A 9,108-nucleotide genomic window follows, 5' to 3' on the forward strand; every position below is an offset into this window, starting at 1 on the left:
AGTTTCTGTCTCTTCTCCCTCCCTCAACTGGCCCCATGGGGAAGAGTTTGGGGTAGGTTCAGGTCAGGAAGTGAATCCCTTTAACTCCCTCAACTCCCTCCATCACCCCAGATTTCATGACCTACCTTGTGCATATGTGAGGAAGACTGGACAGTCCACTGAAAACAGAGGCCTGGTGCAGTCCAGCTTGACAGTGAGTAGGAGGGAGAGGCCTGATCCACTCTGGGTGGTGCATAAGAACTGGGGCCTCATCAGGGCCACTGCAATGGCACAGCAGTGGATGATAAGACTATGGAAGGCCCTGGTGCTCAACAGCAGAAATACTCTGTAGGAGGCTTCTGCAACACGCTTGTTGTTGAGTCCATCCTCTATGACTTGGAGGTCACCATATTCTGACCCCCTCCACACACACCCTCTAGAAAGGCTGCTACTTCAAGGCACATATTACGTCTCCTACTGACTACCCATATTCATCACTTACCTTCAGACTCTTGACCAGCATGTGGCACCCCTAAATTTCTGAGAATGGAGACGCATGCATTTCAAGTCTTCATTCACCTGTAGATGACACACAGAATGAAGAACTGCCCTCTAAAAGGTGGATCCTACTCAGAATGTGAGGACTGCCCTGTTAAGTGTAATCTCACTGCTTAACCAGACCAATACCTTCTCCCCAGGCAATGTGAATGCTTTGATTATGTTCAGGATATGGAGGAATACCAAAGGAAAAGACAAAGAAGATGACGAAATCATTGGAAACAGGTTTCAGCTACTGAGGCTGAAGCAGAAAAGGATGCTGTGAAGGTCTCCACAACCTTGGCAGAATACTGCATCAAATTTAAAGTGCTGTCCAATGACCATAGCTCAGCTTCACTTCGTGATGACTTGTCTGATGATGACACTGATGAGGAGGAAGAGGATAAAGATGTCAAGTGTTCTTTTGGTTTTGGGAATGAGGAGTCCCAATGGACTCCTTCAGTACCTCCGTGCTGCCCTGCCTTCTCAGAAAGGAGGGAAGCAAGTGGGGACTTAGCGGTGGCCTCTCAGTAAAAACCTAATCACAGTAGGGGGGAAAAACAAACGGTTCCTGCTGACTCCCCTTGTGAATCTGTTTCTCCTTTTTATGGATTTTACTGGAGAGCAAAAAGCTCTTTCATCACTGTATTCATTCATTTTTTTTTAAATGACAACAACCCAAGCTCCTAGTTTACATCTTCGCTACAGAATATACACAGCAAAACACATATGGTCTGTCTTTATATTCCTAAAGAACTAAATAGTTTTCAAGATGTTTAATATGTTTAAAGCTGAGAACCCATTGAGAGCTCACAAAAGCTGCATACACTGGGTAGCAGGAGAAACTGGAAAAGAAAACACAAAAAAAGTTTAAAAAGCAAATTTCCCAAGGATTACTTGCATTTTTATTAGTGTATGCACTTTCATTGTGCAGCATGGTAGTGAATATGGTTCCTTTCTCTTCATAAGGCTGGGATACATGGTGCATAGAGGATTTCTATGCTTAGGGTAAGTCTCATGAAAAATGGTCTGTTAGCTTTCATGAAACCATCCTAACCATGCGGCCTCAGCCACTCTGAGGAGAGGATCGGATTTTGTTTTATGAAATCAGTTGGGATCTAAAGCCTGAAATAAATATTCGTACTTTACATAGACAAAAAACAGGCACGCAAAAATATTTGTGAGCAAGAGAGGGAATGAAGAGCAACGAGAACAGATGTCACTTCAGTGACAGGAGCACAGAGATGCATATACCTATTCCTGGATTCTTGGAGTTGGAACACATTCTACCTTCTCTGTTCTTACCTAGGCATTACCATCAGTTGGGTAACCAGTCAACATATACTCAGAATGTCTCTGCTAAGGGATTCAGCAGTGAATAAGACAACAGGTTATCTATCTGCAAAGAGTATATATTCTGGAGAGAGGGTAGAGAAGGTAGAATAGAAAAATAACCAAATAAGTTACTATAAGTAAAATAACAAAGGTAAGAGGTCATGAGATGGTCTCTCCTGTTTCTGGCCTTGTTATATCCTGAGTTGTGGCCCAAGAACAGAGTACAGTCGGTTTTACTGGCTGTGAAGAATGAAGTAATCCTGCCTCTCTGTATTAAAGGCCTTCTTTAATGCTCCCTCTTAAACCTTTTATGGTCACCTTGATTTCTCCCTGAATGCCATTTTTCTTCTTCAGTGCTACAGAAATCAATTGTATCATTTCCAAAACCTCATCAAGCTATTAGTGTTTTTGGACAAAGACAAGGCAAAATGCATTCAAATAATGGGAGTTCAAGATTTCAGTGTATACTTGGTGCTGTAAACTACAATTTAACCCAACACTTGGCTCTCTTAAACCTTGGCTCTCTTCTGTGCTCTGCTTCACTAGAAAACCTAAAGTGAAACTTATTTGTTCAAACTCACATGGGAACTATAGGCCTAGGGCAGCAAGAATAAATGGAAAGGAGACTGAGGAAAATAAAATAAAAGGGAGTGTATTGCCAAGTTTTTCAGAGCTTGAAATAAACTCCAACTAGTTGCTCTGTCTTGCAGGATGTACATCTAGGCATTCTAGACTCTGTGAGAAAATCACATCTCAGATGGAAGAATGGATGGGTTATGCTACTCCATCACTCAGCAACCATGCAGACACTAGATCATTTTGGTTCATCTGAGACGAGAAAGTGTGAGCAGTCAAAGCCCCTGATTTGGTCGATCTAGACCTGCTGTGGTACCAACGCTGGTGTCAAAACTTGACTATACAAGTGAAACTGGGATAACAAGATGTGCTAGTAAATGAGGTAACAGTACTGGCAGCTGGGACATCCAATAAGCAATTGGCCAAAGCCTGGGATCAGAGGTGAAGATGAGGTAGTGAATTTCAGGAAGAAAAATGAACTAAGTCCAGTAAACAGACCCAGGTCCAGTCTCCTAGCTTCTGCATTAAGTGACTGAACTTAAACCAAAACTGAGAACAGGAACCAACGACAAGACAAAACTGATTCTTCTATTATATGCACAAAATCTCAGGAAAAAAGTAAGATAGTCATCAAAGCTGGACTTTATACAGCAATTGAAAGGCAGAGACCTTTCAAAAGGCATGGCTGCTCCCAAACCTGAAATAGTCAAGAGAATGAAAACAGTGTCAAAAATCACCTTATGTGGAAATTTGAAGTCATTATTACCTTCATAGTTCTTGAAAGCTATATAGGAGCATAATGTAGATTCAAAGACTGTGGGCTCAGAAAGCCTGTTCAGAGTTGAGTTTTCTTCAGATCCTCCATCTCTAGTGCTTACTTGAAATAGAAAAAAAAAACATGAACACTAAGCACAGTACCTGAAAGCCGTGGTGGTTATTACAGCTCTCACCATTCTCTAACTCTCCAACTCCTCTTTCCCTCATGATAACCACCAGCCCTTCTCCTCACTGCTGGCCCATACTCGCAGTCTCCTGTCATTCAAGTGGCAGTGGGAGCTGGGTTTCTTCTCCCCTAACTCTCAACAAGGCTATTCCTGCAAGCCTGAGCCATCCATCTCCCTAGGAACCTGAAGTTGAACTAAGAGAAGGATCTGGTGGGTGTGTGTGTGTGTGTGTATGTGGCCAGGATGGCAATGTGCCCCTTTTTCTCCATGTCCCTCACTCAGACCTAGTTAATTTTCTCTGTGGTTTTAATAGAGATTTGTTGAAAACGTCAGCAGCATATTGCAGCAGCATATTGGTGTTCTTCATAGGCCTGCAAGTGCTTAGAAAGCTGCCATGCTCAGTACTGAGTGATCTCTTTGGGAGGTCAATTGTGGCAACAGGAAGTCCCTGGGGACACACATATTTTCTTGAATTGGCCTTTTTCTCTCCCCTGTGAATCAGGAATCAAATAAATCCATCTGTTCAGTGAGGCTAAATTGTCCCAGCTGCTCCATGCTGTTTCCCCTCTGTCTCCTCTTGGGTCCTTACCTCCTCACCTCACATCCTCTGACCCTATTCATCTAACCTTGCCCACTGGACCATGCACATGCCCCCCTAAGATGTGGATCACAAACTTGTGAAGCCCACAGTCCTGTCCAAAGGTTCAAGGTCTGCTTGAGATACCCACCCACTACCCAGAGGCAAAACATCTCTAGAAAAATTGGGGCTACACTATGTTTTAGATATGGTACACCAAGGGGAAGGAAAAAGCAAAGTTGGAAAGCAAAAGTGTTATTATTTACAAGGCTTTCAGGATCTATCAAATTCAAAAGAAGCAAAAGGAGATGACAATCCAAAATGGTGGGTAACTTTCCTCCTAACCCAAGAATTGGCATGTTTCATTCACTACTGCTACTCCCCTATGCCCTCTCCTCTCAACCTTATCTTGAGAGCCCTCTACTCTCTGTACTCAATCAGTTTCACTAACGACCAGCCCTAGTTTTCTGCATCCAGTGAACCACTAGTTTCCAGTTAGAATCACTGTCACGTCTAGGGTTGGGAATCAGCCTTACCCAGGTGGAAGGTAACCTTGAAAACACCATCATCTCTTCTGGGTGTGAGGTGCTAGGCTACTTGAACATTCCACTTCCCAATCCCCAATGTTCTTTCCTTGCCCATAAAAGCCCTGCTAGCAGCAAGGATCACTGGCCCTCCTCAGAGCTCTAAATATGAGTAAAGGGCCTGGAAACTATAGCTGAACAGCTAAAGTGCTGAAAGGGGCTGAAGTTTGGACCTAGACAGTACAAAATTTGAATCCTAGTTTTCAAGCTTATGGACTCTGTGACTTGAGAAACCTCTGTGGTTTTATTCCACGTTGTCTAAGCACCATCCTGTAATAAAATGATTTGCCTCTGGGTCTATCTCCTATAATAATCTGAAGATTCTTAGGGGAACCTTAACCATCAATATATTCCTTGTTGATATATTTTAGAAATAAGTGAAATCACTTTCTCTTGACCTGTTTTCTCAATTATAAAATAAAGATGATACTTGCATGATCAATGTAGCAAAGAATAAACTTAGCACATGCCCTCCAGCATAGGGTGCGTTGCTAAAGAGTGAAGCACCCTTGAATTTCCTCTTCAGCTTGCTCATCAGTTTTTATCTGTCCCTATCTCAGCTTCAAGCTCAGCCTTCTGGGGTTTTCCTAACACTCATCAGGTTTCCTCATTCACCTTGGCCTCTATGGAATGGTTTTCCTTTCCCTCCCCTCCCCACCCCTTCCCTTCCCTTCCCTTCCCTTCCCTTCCCTTCCCTTCCCTTCCCTTCTCTTCCCTTCCCACCAGGTCCCTTGTTTCCCAACTCACCTATAAACTGCTGCCTCTGATTCCACTGATTGCCTTTGCTTCCCTGGGCTTCCTTTTCATCTGTAGCAATGCAGATGCTCCCAGGCCTACAATCTATATCAGCTTTCAGCATAAAGGATTTTATATCAGCTTTAATACATTGTTCTTTCTGATGCTAGGCTGCAACTTGCTCCTGTAAAATTACCAGTTTCTAACAATGTTACTCCAAAGGCCTTGGTTTTGCTCCATGAGTGCATCATGGATGCTGGCCTTGAATGCCTTGATATTCTATTCTTACAGTTCCATGACAGCTGTGAGTATGGTGATCTCCTAGATGTCAAGATTTCTGCCTACATATTACATTCAGTTAGGGGTCATAGAGCTCCAAAGCACTGTTGTTAGAGCCATTCCATGTATTCACTGTGCACATCTACTGAGTTTATCTTCTCTTTGTGCCCAACTACTCCCATCAGAGTAGCCAAGATAGAGGGGGTTTATTTAAGAGTCATGATGCTGAACCAGAAGCAGGCTCCATCATATGTACTCTATGATGTCTATTTCAGATATTCTTGGACACTTTTACTTATTTCCTGCTTCATTGAGTTTTAGGTAGCTGAGGTTGGTGGACACATGAACTGTGAATTAGTGAGGAATAACATATTCAACTTTGCATTTTATAATTTTGTAGGTTTTTGAATTTAATATTTTATTTATATTGATCCTATAGAGGATGATTATTCTAGTTTCTAAGTAACTGCATTATAATGAGGATCAGTGCATATGCTAGTAAAGATGACTTGATCATTGACGTAGTGCTTATGTGCTGCATGCATCCATGAACTTGTGTCCTGGACTTTTGGGGATTTTATGTTGATCAGAGGAAGCCTTTTACCACTGATGAACATTAATGTGCTAACATCTTGTTCCGTAAACAATAAAATTCTACTTAGGATTTACCTAGGAGTTTCCTTCTGCCTACCGCAGTAAAATGCCAAAATCCTATTGATTCTACTTTTAGATCTCACTGTGATGTATCCCCTTGTCTCCATTCCCACTGTCTCGTAACCTTGCTTCCTGCTCTTCTATATCTCAACTAAATTTCCTTTAATAGACTTCAGAGTTGACCTCTGTGCTTCTTGTCTTTCTTATCTCTGGGGCCAAAGCCTTTGGCTTATATCTTGCTCCTCAATCTCTCTTACTTCAATTTCTAGGGAAAGCAAGTGGCTGGTAGTTCTTTCATCACACCACACAAAATACTGCTCAATAAATTTTGGTTAAATAAATGAATGAATCATCTTATACAGCTAGGGTTATTGTGAACTATGTGGGGATCTAAAAATACCTATTCTAGGCTCTTGCCTCTTTCCTAGAGAAGCATTCTAAGCACAGGTACAGATACAACAAAATGACAGTTTATATAAAAGGTGAGGTAATCACACACACATCTGGGTTATATTCAGGAATAGATTGGTCTGGGAAGGAAAAAGATGAGATATTTCAGTACCCTGCTCCTCTATGTCAGCAGGGAGAGAGAAAGCATGCCTCTCCCTGTTCTGGGTCTATTACGAGGTTGGAAAAGGGGAGTGGTTACACAGGACCAATATCAGAGGAGGTGCATCCTAGGGAAGGAGTCATTTAATTGACAGGTGTGTCAATAGGATTATATGAGGGAAGTATTGCTTCCAGCTTGTGGTCCTAATCTAGCTACTTGTCTTATCCCATATCAGGGTGACAATTCAACCTGAGTGGTCCTGGATGGTTTCTCTTCACACGTTTCTTCCCTGTGTAAATACTAATATACTCTTTTTATGATTAAACTTTTCTTAGAACAATTCATTGTGTAACTACCTAATTCTGGCAGTTATCAAATATATTTCTTTTTTATTATTAAACTTTTATTTAATGAATATAAATTTTCAAAGTACAGCTTATGGGTTACAATGGCTTCTCCCCTCCCAAAACTTCCCTCCCACCCACAACCCTCCCCTTTCCCGCTCCCTCTCCCCTTCCAATCACATCAAGATTCATTTTCAATTCTCTTTATATACAGAAGACCAGTTTAGTATATATTAGGTAAAGATTTCAACAGTTTGCCCCCATATAGCAACACAAAGTGAAAAAAATACTGTTGGAGTACTAGTTATAGCATTAAATAAGAGTGTACAGCACATTAAAGACAGAGATCCTACATAATATTTTTTTAAAAAATTAATTAATTTTCTATGCCATTTCCAATTTAACACCAGGTTTTTTTTTTTTCATTTCCAATTATCTTTATATACAGAAGATCGATTCAGTATATATTAAGTAAAGATCTCATCAGTTTGTACCCACGCAGAAACACAAAGTGTAAAAATACTGTTTCAGTACTAGTTATAGCATCACTGCACATTAGACAACACATTAAGGACAGATCCCACATGGGATGTAAGTACACAGTGACTCCTGTTGCTGACTTAACAATTTGACACTCCTGTTCATGGCGTCAGTAATCTCCCTAGGCTCTAGTCATGAGTTGTCAGGGCTATGGAAGCCTTTAGAGTTCGCTGACTTTGATCTTATTCCGATAGGATCATAGTCAAAGTGGAAGTTCTCTCCTCCCTTTGGAGAAAGGTACTTCCTTCTTTGATGGCCCCGTTCTTTCCACTGGGATCTCACTCACAGAGATCTTTCATTTAGGTCTTCTTTTTTTTTTTTTTCTTTTCCATGGTATCTTGGCTTTCCATGCCTACAATACTCTCATGGGCTCTTCAGCCAGATCCGAATGCCTTAAGGGCTGATTCTGAGGCCAGAGTGTTATCAAATATATTTCTAACTCTTTTTGCCTTTACTAAATAGTGAGCTCTTGGGGGACAGAGATTTTTTTTTTGTTCACTGTTTATACTCTCATTTATTTGTTCAACTAACTGACTCTGTCAGGTGCTGAGGTTATGTCAAATAAAGCAAACTTGGTTCTTGACCTCATGAAGTTTACAATCTTGCAGGAAAGAGCAATCTAGCCCAAGAATATTACCTACATATAAATACTAGTGGGAAGTGAGTGGACAAAGATTTACACATTCCTAATCAAGCAACTCCAATACCATAAACTGTAAAAGACAGAAGCAGTCATAAACACAGAGCTCCACATGATCCCGTTAATCATGTACTTAATGAGTTTCTACATAAAAATTTTAAAATACAAATAGCACATATATACCTAAGAATTCATACTATTTAGGTAGTACCATGAATTAAGCATATGAAAAAAGTGACCACGTAATAAGAACAGGGCTAGAATTTTTTTTAAAAGATTTATTCATTTGAAAGAGTTACACACAGAGAGAAATCTAAATGCTAAACTATGCCCTCTGCAATCCCCCTAAAAGTTATAGGGAATTCACACCCACTCATTATTTGGTTCTTACGGGCAAAAGCACAGAGAAGCCCGCCAGGAACAAAGCAGAGGGTACGATTTTTCAGAAAGAAGTTTAGGAAGCTTAGGAAGAAGCCAGGATTTGGCAGTCAGCTAGTAATGGAGGTGTCAAAGATTTTGGCACAAGCCAGAAAAAAGAGCACCTACCAATCTCTGAGATTTTTTTCCATGGGGGAAGTGAGGAGTGGGTGTAAACAAGGACAAATGCCTTCTAGTTTCCACCTGCCTCTACCTGCCGCAGGCTTTGAAGCCCCTGGGAGGCTCTCTGGCAACCCTGGGTCTGGACTCCATTTCCCAGAGTTCCTAGGAGTCCCAGCGCATTCCGCACGCCGAGCGCCTCTGTGTGCGCGCGCGCGTGTGGATGTGCGCATGCGTGTGCGCGGGGGCGGCTCCGAGTTCCGGGACGGCGGAGGCTCATTCACCGATCGGAGCCGG

The 9,108-nt window shown here is 41.7% G+C and overlaps 1 pseudogene; it reads left to right on the forward strand.

Annotated features, from left to right (window-relative positions):
• The first annotated feature begins 291 nt into the window (after positions 1-291).
• LOC133747054 (ubiquitin-conjugating enzyme E2 R2-like) lies at positions 292-1,050 on the forward strand (annotated as a pseudogene).
• Positions 1,051-9,108: the final 8,058 nt, after the last annotated feature.

Source organism: Lepus europaeus, chromosome 18, assembly GCF_033115175.1.
Source record: "Lepus europaeus isolate LE1 chromosome 18, mLepTim1.pri, whole genome shotgun sequence".
NCBI classification, from domain to species: Eukaryota; Metazoa; Chordata; class Mammalia; order Lagomorpha; family Leporidae; genus Lepus; species Lepus europaeus.